The 21,269-nt window shown below is 48.8% G+C and overlaps 1 protein-coding gene across 9 annotated transcripts in view; it reads left to right on the forward strand.

Annotated features, from left to right (window-relative positions):
• Positions 1–938: 938 nt before the first annotated feature.
• The window catches only part of ADGRB1 (adhesion G protein-coupled receptor B1), a 256,252-nt gene continuing 235,921 nt past the window's right edge, over positions 939–21,269 (forward strand). For all 9 annotated transcript variants that reach the window (XM_032182289.1, XM_032182293.1, XM_032182292.1 and 6 more), the window contains exon 1: positions 939–1,639. The gene's annotated coding sequence lies outside the window, so the exon portion shown is untranslated. The remainder of the gene's footprint in view (positions 1,640–21,269) is intronic.

A 21,269-nucleotide genomic window follows, 5' to 3' on the forward strand; every position in this document is an offset into this window, starting at 1 on the left:
AGCCCAAACCCACCCTGGGGTGTTGCACTGGGGCAAGACCCCCCCCAGTCCCTCCACAGGCTGTGTGATGATGGAGCTGGTGTGGGGGGAAAGAGGCTAGGAAAGCAGTTTAAAAAAAATAATAATAATTAAAAAATAATAATAATAACATAAGAAAGGGTTGATTGCAGTCTCTGTGCCTTGCCTGGGCAAACAGTGGTGCAAATCCACGACCAGGCAGGGCTGCATGGGGAGCTCCAACCCCTGTCCTCCTGCAGGGCTAAGGGGGGGAAGAAAAGGGGATCTGGTGGTGGGGAAGGGGGGATCCGCTGCCCCGGGGGTTCCCCGCCATCCTTTCCCCTGTCCCAGGCTGTCAGCAGTGCCTGGGAGGCCAGGGGCCCCCCAGCAGCCCCCCCCTCCACGTCCCCATCACCTAGGTGGCAGCGAGCTGGGTCCCTGCGCATCCCTCTGCGGGCACCTCTCCCATGCAGAACCCCAGTAGGATTTGGGGAAGGTGGGGAGAGGGGGGCAGAGCCCCTATTGCTCCCTTTTCCCCAGCCCCCCCCACAACCACCCCGGCTCCCTCTTCACCTCCTGGCTCCCCGCTTAGGGCTAAGCTGTCCCGGGGAGGCTGCGCTGCCCAGCTGCCAACGCGCTCCGGCTCTCGCTGGCTCCTCTGCTCCATCCATCCATCCATCCATCCATCCATCCATCCATGCAACCATCCATCCATCCATCCATCCATCCATCCTTCCTTCCATCCTTCCTCTCCTCCTATAGGCTAGCAGAGTGTGCCCGATGCGATACGGTGGCAGTTCGGGTCCTTGCCTATAGCTGCCTGTTTTACAAAGCTCCGATCCGTGCGTGTGCGTGTGGATGTGTGTGTGCATTTTATCCCTCCCTCCCATCCCTCCCTCCCTCCCTCTCTCTCTCTCTCTCTCTCTCTCTCACTCTAATGTGTGATCTGGAAAGCTTATAAAAGCCTGATGTAATCCTTAATGCAGCCCCTGGCTACAAAGACTGGATCTAGTTTCACAGAGAGAGATTCAGAAGCAGAATTTAAAAAAAAAGAAGAAAAAAAAAGTGGGGGGAGAAGAGAGAGAAAGCAAGAAAAGCAGACGAGTGGATTTTAAACAAACATATCTTTCTGCAGAAGACCATTCTCTCTCTCCGCTGCTGGGAAAGCTACTCTGAACCCTGCTGTATATTTTTTTTTTTTTTTTTTGGGAGGGGGAGGAAGAAGAAGAAGACTTGATTGTCTGCTTGGATCTAATGATTTACTGGCTTTCGACTGCGTTTTTCCCCTCTCCTAAGGATTCCTCAAAAAACGGCTTAATTATTTTCAGCTTTTCTCTTCCACCTGCCTGTCTGCAGAGACACCAAAGGTTCTTCCTTCCTTTCCCTCCCCACCCCCATTTCTTTTAGGGTATTTTTTTTTCCCCCCCGTCTCTCTTCGGTATACACACAGCTACGTCTAAGTGTGTATGTATATATATACGTAGAGGCAAGAGTGGAGGGAGCGGAGGGAGAGCGAGCTCTGCCTTTTGGACTTCACGCGCTGCCCAATGTTGGTCTGGTTACCCCTGGATATGTTGCTGCTTTCCATTTGGAATTTGACAAAGGGAAGAAGGAGGATATAAAACCTGGGGAGCTCCACAAGGTAAGGGACCCCCCCCCCCCCCGGCTGCCCTTCCTTCTCCCTTGGCAAGGAGGGACTTGGGGGGGGACGCGACTTCTCTGGGATGCGCCTTGCATCGGGCACCGGGGGTCTCCCCATCCCTGGGGGTGGGCAGCGGTGGGCTGCTCTGCTTTTTACCCCTGGAAACAGCACCCGGCAGGAGGTTTTCGCCCCCCCCCCCCTCCCCCCCTTCCCTGCCCGCTCGGCAATTTGGACTGATGGAGCACAATCGCTCCCTGCCACGGGAAGTTTTAACTTTCGTGCATGCGGGTCCTGCGGGCAAGCATCGGGCGGCGGTGGAAAATATCGGTGCCTGCAGGATGCGGGGTGTTGAGAGGGGGGGGGGAGAAACGCCTTCGTGCCCTGGGGAAAGAAGCTGGGGACTGGGTTGTTGCTTGGGGAGAAGGAGGCAGGCAGGCAGGGGAAGGGGAGCAGGGGATCGCGGCGGAGAGCTGCAGAGCCAGCCGGGGCTGAGCTGCGAAGTGCTGCGAAACCGCGGTGCCTTCGCGGGCAGCCCTGGGGTCCGGGACTCCTCAGCCCGCAAGGCTGGCAAAAAAAGTCTCAAAGGGAAAGGCAGCTGCTTGCCCTGGGCACGAATCCTGCCCCCATCCCGGCTCCTTGCCTTCCTTTTCTCCCTTGGGGAGTTTTGGGGGGATCCTTCCTTGCTTGCTTTGCCGCTCACAAAACCTTCCCAGGGCTGGAGGCGATGGCTGGGGAGGCAACGAGCTTCTCTCCCCCCCACACACATTAATGCTGTTTATCTGCACTTTGCTTCACACCGTAGGAGAAAATTAGCCTTTAGCCTATGTAGAGATGAGAGCATCGCACAGACACACACATAGGATGCTCCGGGGCTCCTGGGGGATGTCAACACCCAGGCACAGCTTCCCCTTTCCTATGGGGATGGGGTTGGTGGGGGGGGAGAGAGAAGGAGTCTCCATCAGGGATGCGTAATTACAAAGCATCTTGTTCTGAATCACCCTGTGTGGGAATGAATCGCAAAATTTGTCTCTCCCTCTTCCCCCACCGCCCCCTTCCCTTTCACGGCCTGACATTCGCTGATGGAGGGTGGCTGTTGATGCAGCCTCAGACTTTCGCAGGGAGGTATTTCAGCCATGCCTCTGCCGAGGCTGGAAGGAAAAACGGGGCATGGGGGGAGCAGCTGGCAGGGTGGGGGGCTCAGAGGGACTTTTCAGCCTGGTTGTGTCCTGCTCCTGGCTGAGAGGGAGCATCGCTCCCCGGCAATCGGAGGCACGGGCTGCAAATCAACTCTGCCAGGTACCTCCAGCTCTGTGACTCATGCTCGCATCCCCGCTCCTGCCCTGGCAGAGGAAACAACCCCTGTGAATCATTTGCATGGAGAGGAGGTGGTAGCGGTGGGGGGAAATATCAAGGCAAGGTCAAAGAGGAGGAGGGCAAAAAGATCTTCCCCCCCCTTCACGTCCCTCGCCAGCTTTTCAAGCCGGGGCTTCCTAGGGCTTTGGGCTCAGTCCTGCTCCACTGCTGGGGCTGGCGAGCTCTGGGGCCAGCTGATGGCTGAGGGAGGAGGAGGAGGAGCAGGACAGGGAAAGGGGGGGGGGAGAAAGGAAGAGCGAAGCTACTTTGACAGATGCCAAAACCTGCCTGCGAAAATCACGAAAATCACGCCGCCTGGAAAGCCAGAGCGAATCGTGAGAGTGCTGGGGGTCTGGGGCACACATCCCTGGCCCCTTTACCTGTTGATTTTCTCCAGGTTTGTTCCCTCCTGGCGGTGCAAAGCCTAAAGAAAGCCAGGAGGGATGATCCCCGGGCACTCGGAGTTGACTGGCGACCTCCACCGCGTAGCAGGGAGGACTGTGTATTAATGATGATGACTCTGCTTTGGCTGGTGCCGAAATATCTGTGTTATCTATTATCAGCTGGGAGACGAGGCTGGAGGCTTCGCAGAGCTGGGATCTCGTCCAAAGCCCCGGCTGCTAAAGGAAACAAACAACTCCCCGTGCATATTAAGTGGGTCCCGAATTAATTAATGACTCATTAACCTGGGGCCCGCAGCCCGTACCGGGCCCAAGACATTGGTGAGGATGAGGAGGGAGGTTGCAGGGAGGATTTTTTTTACCCTGGGAGGCTGCTGAGGAATTGCACCAGGGCTCAGCCAAGCTGTGCTGCCAGGGGACCGTGGGGCTGAGCTAGGCAGGGGCTGGGGACAGGCAGGACATCCCATCCTGCTGGGTGTCAGCTGCAGGAGAGGGGAAATGGGGAGCCCAAGGGGGGCAGGCAGGGGACCCCCAGGCTCTGCTCTGCTTTGGCAGGGTTTGGGGTGCAGCATCCCTCTCTAACTTCTGCTGCGGGGGGCAAAGGGGAAGGCCAGGCAGGAGCAAGGAAGGAGCAGAGCTCCCAGCCCTTCCCGTGGTACTTGGCATGGGATTGCAGAGCCCCGAGGGCAGGGGTAGGGTCTGAAGTCCCTCTCCTCCCACTCCCTGTGCCTCACAACCCCAAATTTCTCAGCACTGGGGAAGGACTGGATGCAAATTGGGGTGGGTTTCTGCCAACGAATGGTCTGTACCCCTATTCCACTTAGATGGGGGAAACTGAGGCAGGGGAGGTGCACTGGATATGTCAGCTTGTCTGTGTGTGTGTGATGGTACTGGGGGGGGGGGGTCCTGAACCCCAATCCCTGGGGAACAGCCAAAGACAGCCTGGAGTGGGGGCATCACCCACCCACCCCCCTGCTCTGCCACCCTTCAGAGAGCCCTGCAGGGATGCAGAAGGGGTTTAGGGGGGAAAGAAAGGACGGGGACACACACACAACCTTACCCTCCATCTCAGTACCCCCCTAGAAAATCCCCTTTTACCAGCACCCCAAACTTTGCAACACCCCCCCACACACCCTCCCCACGGCATCGGGGCTATCCGGCTCGGTCGGGAGAGCTTGGCAAAAGGCTGGGGGCATCGCAAAAGGATCTCAGGGTCCTGTTGGCCCCTTACTCCTCAACCCAGGCCGTTTCTCAGCACCGCGGGGGGGGTTGCCGGGGGCGGCCGGGGCTTGCGGCGAGCGGCGGGGAGGTGGCGCTCGCAGCCCGGCTATCGCCGCCCGCCGCCCCCGGTGCGCAGGGATGCTCGGCAGAGACCTTCGGAGCTGTGTCCCCCCTCCTCTTCTTTTTTTTTGCACCACGACCCCTCCAAAAAATAAAATAATTAAAAATAAAAATTAAAAAAAACTAACAACCTGCTGCTGGGGGTTGCAATCAGGGCTGCTTCTCACCCCACCGGGGGTTTATCCCCTCTGCAAACACCTTCTTGTGCCATTTTTTGCTTTGCCCCCACCCCAGTATCTATTTTTCCATGCACACCCCCCTCCCGTGCATGCATTTTGCTCCCCACCACCACTTCTCCCCTCCTCCCCAGCAGCATCCCCGTGAATGCAGAGGCTGCTCGAGGCTTTCCCTGGCTGTGCGCACAGCCGCAGCTCGTCCCCGTGCCCAGGAGGGGGGATGCAGCCCCCAGACCCAAGCCTGTGGATGCTCCCTTGGTCCCTACAAGCAAGGAGAAGGGTGCGTGGGCACTGCTCAGAGGGTTCTCCAGCAGGGATCGGGCTTTGTCATTGCTCCGGGTGGGGAGGAAGGTGATGGAGGGGGTCCCCGTGGCTGCAAGGGGCTTCTCTTTGCCCCCCTTTTTTTGGGGAGGGAGCAGTGTGATCCTACACCCCAATTCACCTTCTCCCAGAGCTGGTGTTGCACGTAGGAAATCCCCTGCCATTGATACCTGTTGCAGGCTATCAGCTTTGCTCATTAATTAGCTCCAGGAAACCTGCGCTGGTAAACAAATGAGTCAAAGCCTTTCCCTGGGCCTGATCCTGCTTGCCACCTCGCCCGGGTGGGTGCAACGAGAGCGGAGTATTTTCTTCAAGATGGATGACAGGCTGTCTCCGTAACTACCTCGCCTCCTCCCCTCGGAGAAAATTCACATCCCCGAGCAAGCCTTCGAAGCTAAGGGAGCTGGCACCTGGCCTGGAGGTTTGCAGGAATCTTTTTCGGTGTCGCAGCACATATCAGAAAGGCTTGGTGAGGCTGCAGGAGAAGTGCAAAGGTCCCTGGTGCATCTCCCTCGTCCTTCTCACAGCTCCTTCCCCATATCTTCTCGGTTTTCCCCTTGCCTGGGGTTTGCAGGAGGTGCTGGGCTGGAAGAGGACAGCTGGGGAATGCTTGTGCCTGAGTGAGAGCAGATAAGAAGTGCATGACTTGGTGGTGGGGATCACTTGCCCATCTGGATATTCAGGTGGTCTGGGGGCTTTGAGTTCTGAAGCATGTGAATAAAAGGGTTGTGGGCACAGTCCTTTCAGCCAAGGTGGGGTAGGGAACTCCTGCTTTCCTCTGAACTGTGCCTCTGTCAAGGAAAAGAGAATTTTAGCGCCTCATCTGAACTGGGGAGGCAGGGTCCCTTTTCCCTTGAGCTGTATTCTTTTCACACGTGGCCCATCAGGTCCCAAACTCCCAGGACCCATCTCTCTAAGTCCCCAAATCAGGGAGCTGTGGCAATCCTTAATTTTCCAGGTCAGCGCCACCAGAAAACATCATCCCAATCCTCGGCATCCTCCAGCCTCTCAGCACAAGTGGTCCTATCTACCTCATAACCCTTCTCAACCCTCCCAGTGTTTGAAAGGCCACTCTTCCACAGCAGCACACCATCACCAAGCCAATATTGGTTGTGTTTTGATCCAGCATAAAGAATGACCAACTGGAAGCCAAACTTCTCACTCGGAGAGCAATCTGGCAGGCCAGCCCACGTGGAGAGCGCACCTCCCTTTCTCCTGGATGCACTCCATGTGTTGGTGGGCTCTTTAATTTGGTTGGCAAGGTGACAAGGCTACAAACCACATAAAAATAAAAAGGAAAGTCGACAGCAAATGAGGTCCCTTCAGAAAGTCTGCGCGTCACCATGTCTTGAGCTTAGAAATTCCTTGCAGTGCCTTAGAGAGATGGTTTTGTGTTGGTCTGATTATGCTGAGATAATCTGTCGTGTTTCTCCAGGAGGCTCTCAGGGAAGGAGAAATAGATAAAAAATAAAAAATAAAAAAGGAAAGGAAAGATAATATTTTAAATCAGAGGGCTGCTAGATTGGTGACTCTGTCTTGCAAAGACACACATCACTGCCCCCTTTATGAAAATTTAAATTGGTTACCTCTGTCAGAGAAAATGAGAGGAGATTTGCTGATTTTAATTTGTTGGAGCAGATCGCCCCCCACCAATGCTATCAGAATTAAACCAGGGATGGCTTCCTACCTTCCTTCTCCTGTTCCCTATACATTTTTTTTTTCTTTTTTTCCTGTAATATCCCTCTATAAAGCATTGATCGAGGAGTGGCCAGCTGATGAGAAATGAGCCGATGAAACTGCAAGCTCTGTCATGTATGGTGCTGTGCCTTATCCCTGGGACAAGAGGGCTTGGGGAGAGAAAATGACATCTGGAGGAAAAAAGAGCAGGGACCTGCTAAGGAAATATGGGCTTTCTAGAATATTTTGGGGGGTAAAAAATGAAACAAATGGCTGAAATCTGCTGTGATGTCCTACGTTAGGTTGAAGTACATATCTGAAGAAAGATTCACAAAATGCAAAATTCTCCTTCCAGTGAGCATCTTAGTTTTTAGAGGTTGTTTTACTACAGGTAGAGCTGCTGCTTGCCAGACTGATGTGGCCTGAGACAAGAAGGGAGGAAACCTGCACGTATTTGGGACACCATTTTGTGCATGTCATTTACACGTAGCAGTATATATTACTGCCAACCTCTTTTCCTGAACACCTACTTTTGGCCTGAGGCAGGCCTTGTGATATCTCATCCTACCACTTCAACACTCCCACCTGCCTGCTCACCTTGTCTCCTGCCTGTTATCAGGGTGGAGTTCCAAAATGTAGATATTTCCTTGTTTTTTGAGCTCATCTGGCCTGTAACAAAGTCCTTGCTGTTTGCAAAATGGTTCTATATTAGGACTATCCCATTCCTGGCAGACGAACCTATTCCATATTCATTGAGAGTTAGCATAGCTTTCTCTCTAAATGCTTTTGGGACAGGGGCCATCATGATTTCCATGCTAGAATGGATCTTGAGCTGATACACTTTCTCTCTGTCCCATCTGTGCTGCTGTCTTCTTGTGGACCTCTCAGCTGATCATTTAAGCTTACAGCTCCATAAACCTCTGAAAATTTGGGGTACCCAACACAAGAGGCTGTGACTTGGTTTTAAAAGATGCTGTAGTCCAATCCCCACTAAGGGCCAAGGGTGATCTCTCCTACTGCCAAGCCATGGGTCTCAGGCCAGAGATTCAGGTCACAACTAATTTAGGCAGTGCTCATGCTGTACTTTAATATTTTCACCTGTAAAATGGGGGTGCCTGATTTCTTCTTTACCTGGTGCTGTTCCCCAGGCCCTAATGGGGCTCTGTGCCAGCTGCTTGAATGGACTTGGCCAAACTTTATTTCCTCCCTTTGGGATTGTGAGATGAAAGACATCCGCCAAGCACCAGGCATTAATTATTTTTGTGTCTTGAGTGAATGAATGTCTCCCCTGAAACCTTCCTCCTGAGTCATGTTTCCTTGTCCTTTCTCAGTTCTTATTTTCTTAATGCCTCCCTGTGACTGAGAGCCTGGAAGTGTGTGAGTCTCCTGTCCCCTTTCTGGGTGCCCCTGGATCAAGAACATGCTTTTCGGGAGACCTTGGCTAACACTTTGTCCTGTAAAATGCTTAGCTCTATAGTCCAGGCTGCTGATATAAAAGCAGATTAAGCCTGGGTTAGGAGCCTGGTTTAAACCATATATTGTTTAGCAGCAATCTAGCAATGACTATCTTCTTCTTGAAACAAATATCTGCTGGTTCCTGCAAATGAAAGTCGATACACCTTCAGAAGGAAATTTGTCCCAATGGGGTCTTTTGTATTGAAAACTCTGTTGGTAGATTTATTCATTGCGCGGGTTCGTTCCCTTAACAAGTCAGTTATTCATTGGCCATTGCTTGAGGGTGTGTGGGATTTATGGTCATAGTCCTGTAATCAGATATTTTGTTATAGAGGGCTTTGCCACCGCGGAAGGTTTAAATAAATCAGCATGCAGCAAAAATTGATTCTCTCACAATCTATTTCTGGACTCAGCTGTAAGTTGAAGAATACTTTCCCCCCTTCTTGAGCCATGCTACTTATCTCTGCAGGTCCATGCTCTGGTCAGCTCTACCAACGCCTTGCATTAGTGCATGTGCACACATAAATGCAAACTCGCACACACTTACACACGTTTTCTAGATTTAATTTTTCTTCTGACAGCACTTGAGATACACACTGTTGCCATTTCCCAGACCCCCAGATGTTTTCTCTATCACCTGATTTAAGCATTTTGAATTTGGAAAGGACTCTTGAAAAGGTTTTAATCAAATGCCAGTATAGAAAGGGAAATCTGATTTTGAGTACCCACACTGATGCCTTAAGTAGTAAAGAGGTCGGCGAGCTAATCGCCGCTTCTCAGATGTTGCTCTACAGTCTGATCAGCCCTATTGAGCTGAAGCAAGGGTTAATTACTGACAAAAAATCTCCTCACCTTTGTGCATACAAAGAAAGGGGCAAGGGTGGGCATCTTGCTTTTTGGTTGGTGCAAGCTCACTGTGTGCAGGTGATGGCAAGAGCCTTTGGTTCTTGCATGTGCCCCAAGAGCGTGTCTCTGTGGATGTAATTACAGCAGAGCCTGTGATTTTGGTGGCAGAAATCAGGGATGGGGGGATAGAAGGCTCTCAGTAACCTAGCAGCCTGCACAGCTGGGTGGCTGGTGATGTTAAATGTGCAGTGGCAGGGAACCTCTCCCAAGTGTTCAGGAATGAACTGTCCTGGCACCATCTAGGCTTGGGAAGGAGTTTGGCTGTGATAGGGTTAGTCAGGAGTCTGATGTACTGCCCACCCTGCGCTGCTCACTGGGGCAGATCAGCTCTGAAGGAATAAGTAAATAGCCAATAAATGTTTGCTGCATATTCCGAATGCTTAAAAAATAACAATATGAACAACATAAAACGTTCTCCGTTCTGTGTGACTTTCTGTCTCCTGCCAGCTCGGGGTTTTTAGAAGTCTTAATAGGGATAACAATGCTGTGGGGACTTCCAGATTCTCCAGATGGAGATGATTCTGCTACCAGCAGGAGAGACGGTGACAGTCAGAAGAGCAGCAAGGCTGGGAGGGCAAGGGGGAAGCAGGGAGAGATCCCAGCAAAATGCCAGTAAGCTGTGGGATCCAGCTAAGGAGGATGCATGAAAATATAAGGATCCTGTACCGTGAGAGTTGTAGTTGTAGGTGTACCTAAGGCACCCATCTGGACAACAGGGGCAATGCCTGCAGGCATGGAAATGCCACTGGAACAGGAGGTTTTGAGAGCAAGTCCCCAGGTGGGATAATCTGTCCAGAGCCTTGTTCTCTACCAAGACTGAGGAAGATGAGGGTGGGGATTGGACAAAAGGTTCCTTTCAACCCCAAGGTTATGTGTTTCTCTGAATATGGGACATGAGTGCTGCAGGGTTTGATGATCCCATTGGATTCAGTTGTCCTCAGGAGCTGCCTAGCTCAGCCCTAGTGTGCTTTGTCCTGGTCACGATGAGCAGAAGATCTGCAGGATATTAAAAGGTGTTCTGAAAAAAAGTGCTGGAGGCTGTATTGCAGGACAAGCTCCAGGGGAGTCCATGGTCTGATAGCCCTACTGTGCTCCCCCCTTGCTCTGGGAATTCCCCATAAAAGGTCCTTCTTTGTCCCCACATAATAGACTGTAGACAAAGCAAAGCATGAAAGAAGAAGAGCTTCAGGGAACTGCAAAACCTTTCTCCTTTCTATCTCGAATAGGTCATCCATGTGTTCATAGAGGAGCTCGCAGTGGTTTCCATTCTGTGTGGTGAGGGGATGTGGGACAAGGCAGTGATTTTTCTCGCCTCCCTTCCCTTGCCCGAGTCATCTGTCAGAAGGGTGTGTGGATCTAAATAGGACATGACTTTTCCCCGTGCTGGAGTTTGGTCACCGGGCTGTGCTTGCGTGCAGGTGACAGTGCTGGGAAGCGAGAGGAGAGCTGGTGCTAAATACAGCTGCCAGGCACAACCAGACACGTCGTGTCAGATGCTCAGCATTTCACATGGGCTGAAAAAAAAAAGTCTTCCTGCAACTTCCTCTACTCACAAATGCAGTTTAGGAGCTGTAAGGTGCACAGCATGCTGTAGCGATGTGGTTATTAAAACCCCAGCCTCCCACCTCAAATTACAACCCAAACGCTGTGTTTGTTTCCCACTTAATGCTGGCCCTTGGAGGTTTTCTTTTCGCTCTAAGCCCTTTTGAAGTTGCTGTTGATTACAGAGCAGACAGCATAATCTCCCCATGGAAGTTATTTGTATTTGGGGGGGAGGAAGGAAATCAATCACCCCAGTGCAAATGCCAGAAATGGGGTGGGGAATTAATGATGCTGCTGGACCACACTTTCCACTCAGGGCCCAGTACAGCATCTTGCCACTCATGTCCATTCCTGAAAGTGTCAGTCTGATTGCCACAACCCCACAGACAGGCAGAGAAGGAGGAATTGGAACAGGGTTCAGCTCTGCAAATTGGCTCCTGGGCAGGAAGGTGACTCTGGAGGTGTAATTGTTCTGTCCAACCGCCAGCTCCTCATCAAATACTGACAACTGAGCCTCTGCTTATGCCCTATTTTCTCTGTTCTTGTGGCAACTGGCCTGGCTGATTCCTGGGTAATCCACAGGATAGATCAGTTCAAGTCACTGTGCTTTATTCCTTCCCAAACTGTTGGCCAACACTGTCTGTAGTCTCTGAGGTTTTCTTGATGAACTCTTCTTCTAGGGTCACATCACTTGGTCAACATGGGTTGTACAATATCCATCATGACTATGACCAATGTGGAGCTCTTGAGCACTGAGGCAGCCAGTTGGTCCATGGCTTTAATTAGGCTGAAAGTGATCCATTGACAGAGATGAGGCCAGCATCAGGTTGCCTTCTGATTTTGCTCCATTTCCAGCCCAGCACCATCTCTCTATGAAACTCCTGGAGAGCTCTTGCATCTCCTGACTGTGACTTTATTTATGCCCTTTCTTCAGTCTCAGGGATGTTTGGATATTTGGACTGGTGGTTCATGAAATAGAGGAAGTTGATCCTCCTTTGTATAGTGGCACCTGAACCTAGGTGCCTCCTGGTATTATGGTGGCAAAAGTAGTGAGGGTGGGAGAACTCCAGATTGACCAAAAGTTGGTATATTAAAAGCCAAATTTCTATTTGTAGGAATCCAACTGCAGTTTCCAAACTTTGATTATTATTATTATTATTGTTATTATTGTTATTGTTGTTATTATTATTATTATCCTTTGGAGTCAAGGACTCTTACTGGTGAGTCTCCTCTTTCAGATATTCTTGACATGATCTGTTGCAGGTTCTCTACAGCTGCAGTATTTGGGCCTTGCCAAATGCTGACCATAAATAATCTTGAAATGACACAAAGTCAGGCATTTTTGCCCTGGTGTGACAGGCATTCAGAGATGGGGAGTGGAGCACATCAGCCCAGACCAGCACTGCCACCAGTGCTGAGTAGTGGGTATTCTCCTTGATTTCCATAAAAGCAGCAATCAAAGACTCCAAAAGTGGCTGAGGATTGGTAAAATATGAAGTATTATTTCCCTTGAAGAAGAAAAGTTCTGGCAGTGGTAAATATTAAAGGTGGGGGAATGCTGAGGAAGCCTGGGTAGATATGGTGCTGTTGTTAGCTCCATGGCAGCTAGGAGAAGCTCTGACTGAGGCTGAGGATTGTTGTGCTCTGTTCAACCAATGTTTTAAAGATCTCTTTCTTTCTTATTCCCTAAGTAGAGGCAGTTTTCACCTGGGAACCTTTAGGGTTTCTTGTCCTTCTGGTAACTCCTTGTGAGTTCTTTCCTGTGGCAGAATCTCAAGGGTGTGCAGGGATCTGAATCCCTGCTGATGTGCAATCAATGAAATATCACATCTAATGTTAATAAACAATGCATGCCAAGGCTTGTTTTACAGCCCAGTGGCACCATGCAAGTTGTTGCCACAGGACTAAGTTCTTTCTGTCTCCCCACCTGCAGCTTAGCCTTGTTCGTGCAGCTTATTAGCAATAATTCCTGGCTTGTGCTGTCCCCTGGATAGCACCTGGCATTGTTTTGCTAACAGATCAGTAGTGTGGATGACCATCAGACAGCTCTTGTGGCCAGGCTCTGTGCAGTTTAACGGTATAGCTGCAGACAAAAATGCTGCTCTCAAGCCAAATAATAAAAAATAAGAGGTGGCCAGGTGAAAGAGAAAGAACAGAACGAGAAGGGAGCTATTGGCATCACTAAGAAGGCTGAGAGGCAGGCAGTACACACAAACCACATCTCAGAACAGGACTTTGAGGATAGCCTGGCGTGTGCCAATCCTCGCTAGCAGCATGGATTTACTCTCAGAGGCTTGGCCTACAATCAGTTGAGGTCAATGTGTTGCACAGTGGCGTGTGGCATCTGAGATGAGTCCCCAGAACGGTGGTGGCTCAGCTGGGCTGCATCCCTGAGTCTTCCTGCCATTTGATGGAGGCTCCTGGCTCACAGCACAACCCCAGTCCCGTGCACACATGGAAGAGACAGGAGGGAGGGAGGGACCTGGCAGCACTTTTCTGCCCAAGCTTCAGTGACATTCGGTAGCTGGGAAGGATCTTGGCTCCTCCTTTGCAGCAGTTCTCAGTAGCGATGAGGAAACACACCACTGACTTCCCTGAGCATCTGTTTCACCCGTGGCATGGGGGAAGTGATTTTCTTCGCTGCTGTGCTGATTGGAAGTCGAACAGCCTTCAATCCTGTGTTGATTATGTTCCTGGGAGCATTGGGTCTCCTGCAGGCTCTGATAGCCTGCATGCATGAATGCCAACCTGTAACCCAGCAGAGGCTTCGAAACTATATTTTCTTTTGAGACAAAGCCTGATAATTTCTGGCCTTTTAAAAGCATTCAGGAACATCCTAAATTGTGTCCTCTGGGCTGGAATCCAATGTCAAATCTTTTGTATTTCAGACTCTCCTGTATTATTATTGGAACAGGGGGATGGAATCCCTACATGAACAATCAAGGGCGTCCCACCCCCCTTTTCTCCACTACTATGGCATTTTGCTGAACCCCAGGGTACTTTCTAATCCTCTCCCCCTCTTGCAGCGTAGCTAGGGCCTTGTAAACTAAACAAGGATAAGACAAAGATACAGAACTGCCCTGTATTTGAGCAGACAGTCTGATTTTTCAGAACTCACCCTGATTTCTTGCTGCCCTTTTCCAGCAGCGCTCTCCCACTTGGTGCCTGGACATATCCTGGAGGAAAAGCATGGACAGGGACTGCTCTCAGTAGGAATGTGGCCACCTCTCCTAGCAGGGAGAAGATTAAAATCCTCTGCCCATACAGTGAGCCTGTGTTAATTGTAAAGCAAGCAGCAGAACGTGTGCTGAGCTGTGTGGAGATGCCTATCTGGGGGCTCCTCTCTGTCCTATAACACCGCACTGCAACAATCAGCCACTTTTACAGCTCCATAGATCACTGGATAAAAAACACATTTAATTCTATGGTAAGGTCACTTTTTAGTTAAAAGGGACAGAATGGATTTAATTTACAAGCCTCTCCAACTTTATGGCTTGCATTTAGACTTATATCTATTATGTAGTGCCAAACACGTATTATAAAAATTGATTCCCCCTTTCTCCTCCCTAGATTTGCTGTGTCAGGCAGATTCTGATTCCTCTCCTGCTTGCTTCAAGCCAGCAGATAGACTAAGGTAGATCTAAATGACAGGGATGACATCTGTGACTGCAGAATTCAGGTTTATAGGGGATGAAGCTGGCTCAGATCTATTCCTGGGTGGCTGGCAATGAAAATGCTTTCTATCAACCTACCACAATGCAGGATAGGAGGAGAGGGCTATTGTCTGTGAGGAAAAGTGCAGGTCAAAGTGGTTGCAGGGTGCAGGTGGTCAACAGGTTAGCTGAGGTTACTGCCTTTGTGTGGGTCCAGTCATATTAAGGTAACTTGGATACAGCCTCTAAATTCAATGGCAAATTTCAAGAAGAAGAAGAAAGCCTAGGGGAGATCATGGGGAAGAATCTTTATCTTTTATTTTATTTATTTATTTATTTATTTTCTTCCAAGAAAACTCTTTAGCTCTTTAACTTTTCCAAGAAACTTCTTGTCTCAACAGCAGTGAGAATAAAGGTTGGGAGAGAGAGACCATGGCAGGAAAGAGAAGGAACAAAGTGACAGCAAGATGAAGCAGACCTAACTTAAAGCCTGATCATCACTCACAGCATCTCAGTAAGTGGTGCTGTAGCTTTGGCCCTATTTTATTTGAGTGGTCTCTTTGCAGAATTATACACATCAGAGAGGGGAAGACAAAGACAGAGAGAGTCAACACTTGCAAGGCCAGAAGATATCAATGTCATCTTTCTCCTGCAAAACAGGAGTGGTAGATTGTCCCTATGATGACTGAAAACGTAGTAGAGAGATGACCTGCCCTGATTTTGAAGCTCCTGGGTGGTGGTGGATGGAGCACAACATACAAGAGAAACTTGACATAGGGCCAGGGTCTGAATGAAAGGGGAATCAGGGTCCTCCTTGGGATGATGGGAGCTAAGATCCAGTGAACTTAGTGTTCCTCCCAAAGGGTTTTCCAGTGGGCCCTTCACCCCACTCGTCATTGAGCCTTTGGGCTTAGCTCTGGTCTGAGCTGCCCAACAGCACTGGAGACCACAGACAACGTGCCAGGACATGGCCGCGGGGAAGCTCTGATTTCTCCGTCTCCTACCAACAATATGCTGGTCTAAGACTTGAGCTGACAGTGGGTTTAAGTTGAGTATTTCACTACTGCTTGCCATGCTGCTGTTCTTTGCCCGCTCCACAGCATGGTTCACCCACCAGGAGGGCAGCAATGGGTGGATCTGCCTTCCTTTCTTGCAGCTGTGTTGCTCGAGCAACTGTTTTCTACCTCTGTGATTAAGTTGTGCTCATAAAATTCATAGCAAACACTCTAGACAAGATGTTTGCTGCCTTTTAAAGCTGAGAAGAGGAGAAGTGAACTGCATTTGCCTATATACAGTCCTGGCCATGCCTGACTGAGTGACTGCGGTAAAACTAGAGCTATAAATAAAATGCATGTGCCTGCATCTACCCCAGTAATCTCCTGAGAAGAAGCCATTTGCTTGAGGACTTCAGTGGGATATCCTTATTTTCAGCCTCCATTTGTATTAATTAGTGTTTGTTGGTGTTTTTTTTTTGTTTTGTTTTTTGTTTTTTTTTTTTTTTTAATCTATCTATTTTTCTGTTGCTGCTATTGATTTTTTTATTTTTCTATTTTTTATTTTTGCTTTATTACAATGCAAACAAAGTAATGCAGGACACCCTGTCTAAAATAGCAACATGGACAAGGTGACAAGGGACATTTGGACCAAAGTAGCAAGCAGTGCCAAGGAACAAGCATGGTGCCAGGCAAGGGTGAGGCTATGAAAGAGGAGGGACTCCTCTGTGTGCAAGCACATTGCTTGAACAAGGTCTCACTGTTCCTCCGACAGGTGCATCCAGCCTTGGTTTACCTGTAAATTGTGCAGTCCTGTTTGAGTGTTGCATGAATTTGAGTGGAAAGATCTATGTCCAAAAAAGAAAATAAAAAGTGTGAAACTGGATCCTTTCAAATCTTGAGTTGTTTAGAATTTTATTTTTATTATCTTTGTATATTTTTATTAATCTGAAATTTGAACTGTAGTCAGAATTTACAGCTTGTTTCAACAATGACAATTGGGATATATATATATATTTAATTGCTATTTGTATTTCTTTTATTATATATATATATAAATGTAATCTGTCTTTTATAATTGCACAACTTCAGGAATTCTCTTTTCCCAAAAGAATACCAGGTATTATGAATGCTGCCATGGCTGTGACAGAATCTGTGGGCAGAAGTATGTCCAAAAGGACCAGCAGATTACCCAGCAGTAATAAGGACAGAATACCGTCTCTGTGAGGAGTGAAGTATTCGCCTTCACATCTTTTCTTTCAGTCTCCAAGGAGCTCTGCTTCTCTAACAGCAGCATCTTAGAAACTGAAAGGAGCAGTTCACAGGCAATGAAGGTCTCTCTGGCACCATAATCCCATTTATCAGCATCCTGGCTGGAAAGGGCATGTCCTTTAAGTTAATGGCGAGCGTGGAGATCAAGAGTCATATTTTTGGAAGTCTAAACAGGAATTTGCCTAAAATTAACCAACAGAAATGTGCTAACGGGAACTTTGGACTTGTAGGTGAGATTTAAACGTGGGATGGAACTTGACAGTCACACCTACATGGGCAAAAAAAAAATATCAAAGAACCCCTCCGAAGGTGAAGATACATCGTGAGGTAATACTAAAGGGAGAGGATTAAGGGTTGCTGTATTTACAGTGGGTCCCTTCCAGCTCGGGATATTGCATTCTGTTTTATTTCTCTGGAGTCTGATTTGCTGATGTGAAGAGGTTTTTGCTGTATCAAGGAGAAAGTTTCGTCTCTACCAGATTCATTCACCTCAACATGGAGAGGAAAATAGTGCAGGAGAAAATTGAGAGCATGAACAAGAGATATCTGTCCCCAGAACTGCAGTGTTCAACAAGATTTACCAAGAGTCTGAGGCTCAGAGAAGGAGAAGGAGGCCTCCAAAAATGTTCATTATGCTCAGAATAGCGCTGCTGGTCTTGGACCCACTCATTTGAACATGGCTTGTTAACATCATGCTAGATCTTACAGGGATGAGGATCCTCTCTGGTATTTGCCCTGCACCCCTAAAATGGCTGTAACCTTGATGATAAGGTGTTAGAGATGGAGGATCTTAGAGTAAAAGTGAATAAACAAGTGGAAAGAGTCTCTCCTGCCTGCAGAAGGTAGCTGTCAGATCTCCAGAATGTCACAGGAGGTCCTTGAGGTACCGGGGTCTTTACTGTAAGGATAGAGCAGAAAACTTTCACCTTGTTGCTGATGACACACCAAACACCTGGGAGAAAAAACCCACAGGCATCTCACAGAACAAACACTGATGCAAAAGCCCCTGTTGAGCTTGGCTCTGTAGATGGAGGCTGCAGAGATGTGAAGCTGCTTCCATCTCTGCATTAAATGGAAGGGGACAGAAGTGGAAGGGTGTTCCCTGAAGCCAGCTGCCTTCCAAGTGAACTCCAGCTGAACGGGAGCAGGGGATTACCTTGTTAGTCATACAGGGATGACTGTACAGGTCTAGAACTTTTGTGATGGCTGGAAAACCCAACCTATAAATATACATATACATTATATATATAATATTTGTAATATTTGTCAAATCAAACCTGTTTATTCTCATAGCAGCACAGCTCTTTACTTGGAAGAGTCTTTTTTTTTTTTTTTTCCCATGGTGGTTCTTCCTTCTTTGTTTTGCATTATAGTGTTTAAATCTTCTGTTTACCTTCCTTTTTCAAGGCCAAATACACCAGTATTTTCTGGTGGCTTGTGTTCTCCTGGTCATCTTAATGGTCTTTCCCTATAATCCTGCCTGTCCATGAATTCGTCTTGAACTCGAGCATTAAATATGCACACAATATGTTCAATATGGCCAAAGCTAATATCTTCCTATGTTTGGAAATACCTCCCCCAGTGAATTCTAGATTGACACTGTCTTTTTTTTTTGCAGCTGAGTTATTTTTTTATACACAACCTTTCTTCAACCTTTCTTTCTTAAGGAGCTTTTCTACTCCTTAAGGGTGACTTTGTTCTCCAATAGCTTTTGGCTTAGAATGTGCTGATTATCTAAAGAAGCCCGCATTACCCTTACGTTACACCTGGGGAAACTGGGACAAAGGGAAAAAGTCACTTGGCCTTCATGAAGGAGACTGTAGGTCTTGCCAAGACCTTGTTAAGGAGAGAAACACTTCAGGCTTCAATGTCAGGCTGCTGTGGGCAGCCTTCATCCTGCAGCCACTAGCCTCTGACACTGGTGGAGTCTAGGTTCAGATGGCTCCCCATGGGCAGAGGCAGCCTCTACCAGGCGGGCATTATTATAAGGAGCCTGGTTGTTTTTCCTGCTCCTCAGCCTATGTCCCCCCCTTCCCTTCTTTGCCGGGCTGAGATGAATAGGAAGAGAGAGTCTCTGAGTGGACTCTGTTCTCCAACACCAGTCGCTGCTGAATTTCAAATAACTCCCCAAACAAAACCCAAACAAGCAGGCCCTTGTGTTCCTCTATCTCCTCTCTCTTTGGCCTTAGTCACCAGGCTTGGCAGCAGTGCTGCTCTTCTGTGGCTCGTCACATGCTAGCCGGGGAGGATGGGCTGCTCTTTCCTTCTCCTTTTCCTTCAGGGGTCTAAAACAACAGGGCCCTTTGCCTTGTTTGCTTTGCTGGGGCAGGAGGGAACAGGGATGGAAAAGGGGGAGGATGCTGTAAGCCTCCTTGGCATGGGTCAGCAGCAGGGTGGAGGCTGGCATCTTCGGAAGAGCAGCTGCCATCTCCTGTCCTTGTCCCCTGCCTCCAGTGTTCTGGTGGCATCGGGTCTCCTCCTCACAAAGAGGGTTGGGAAGGGGATGGCTGCAAAGAGATGGAGGGAGAGGGGAAGGAGCTGCCCTGTGCCTGGGGACAGAGGCTCCCTCATGTGCTGGGGCCACTCGCCAGCTGGCCAGGGTGTCCTGGCTGCTGGTCAATGAAATTGGCTCAGCTTTTGTCCTAAAGCCACCCGTCAGTGAAAGGGCACAGCAGGACGAACCCAGCTGGGAGCCACGGTTTGGCTAGCGTGCTTGGTCTGAGATATCAGGGGTGGACGTCATTCTCGTGGAACAGGGTGATGGTGTGCATGGTGGGCTGGGGAGGGGAGACAAAAGGAGAGCACGCAACTTTTCTTGTTACCTCTGTACCCCATAGCAGTCTGTGACATGGCAGACATGGCCCAGGCAAACTCATGATGTGGGCAAAGGCTTTCTAGGGGGTCCTGAGACCTGTCCAACTCACTCTACTGGTGATACAAGGCAGGGCTTGAAGCCCTTCGACCTGCAGGGAGAAGGATGTGTGGCAGGGTCAAAGCGACGGCAGCCTGGTGCAGCTCCTTATGATCTCCTGATTTTTAGCAAGCCAAGCCTGGCAGACTGGGGACAGTGTAGTCCATTTTCCATTGAAAAGAGGGAATTAGCACCATTCCTTTATCTCGTTTCTTAGACCAGAAAAGCTCTCTGTGCAAAACTCACTCAAGATGCACTGTGAGCATTTGGCAGCATATTGCAGCGTTGTTCACTCAGGCACAGGTCGCAATTCAGCCCAGCTTTAACGGGGTGAGAGGGGCTGCTCGTCCTGGCAGCGTGCTTGGTTTGCACTGACTTTAAACGGCAGGCCATGACCCTTTGCTTGTGATAAGGGTTATTAAACTCCTGACCTAAATAGGCCAAAAGAGAGCAGGAGTTTACGGAAAGCCTGTTCCACTGGTCCGAGTAAAAGCCAGCCAGCTCCTGCCTGTGATCTACTGACTAGAAAGAGAAAATCATTAATAACGTTTCTGATTGCCAAGCAGAAGAGCCTAAATGATAACCGGTGCCTGTGCAAATTCACAGGATGGGTCAGGACAAAGGAAGCTGTCTCTCTCTTGCAGATAAATACAAATCTTCCTTCTGCAAGGCTTGTTACTGCTGCTTTTTTTATGGGCTAAACAGCATCCAAGATCTTGTCATTGCAGCAAGTCACTGCGACTGAATGGCTCACAGGGCTGTCAGAAAACAGAGAAGTAAAGTATAATGGTGGGGTTTGTGCTAACCCTGGGTTTCTGGTCTAAGTGCAGGAAACCCTGGGTGAAATTCAATGGCCTCATTCTGCCTGAAGACAAACTACATGAAAAGAACAATCCCTTCTGGAATAAACATATTTATATTAAGCAAATATTTAATGAAGAATGGCCTACACCTTGTACCATCCCAGTGTTTTGCTTGAGATGAAGAAATTATCCTGAAAACCTCCTTGATAATGGTGCTTCATACCAGTTTTGCACGTGCTGCTATGTGTCCACCATCAGCTTGGTTGAGCTGGGTTGAGCTCGTGCCTCCGACTGTGCAATGCTCTGCTGCTTTTGAAAAGGTTTTTTACAGTTATACTCAACACTCTGATTCTGCGAGGGAGCTCCTATTAATATATCTTCTTATATATTCCTACATATGATCTTTATAGCTAACTATATATATGAAATAGTGAACACCTCCAGCAGGGAGTGGTGTGTAAGGAGCCTTTTACTGCTAAGCAACCGCTTCAAACCCAAGGCTGTGAATTGTTTCTCAGCCTATGACAGCTCTCTTAACCCCTGAGCTCTTCTGCTGAAACTGGGAAGAAAGAGGCATTTTGAAATGAATTTGAAAGGCATTTTTATTTTTAAAATGCAACTTGTTCCAGAGACAAGGTTCTAATCTTTTCAAGATGGATGTTTCCCAGGCAGTTGGGGAAAAATATCAGAAAAAAAAAAAAAAAAAAAAAGTAGTTAAAATTACTACTCAAAAACCCGGTTAACTTAGTATCTCTACTTTCTTTCTTTCTCTAAGTCTGTTGGGAAAATGTTTTGAGTTTCTGTGAACTCATTTGTTCATTCATAAC

The sequence above is a fragment of the Aythya fuligula genome, chromosome 2 (assembly GCF_009819795.1).
Source record: "Aythya fuligula isolate bAytFul2 chromosome 2, bAytFul2.pri, whole genome shotgun sequence".
NCBI lineage: Eukaryota > Metazoa > Chordata > Aves > Anseriformes > Anatidae > Aythya > Aythya fuligula.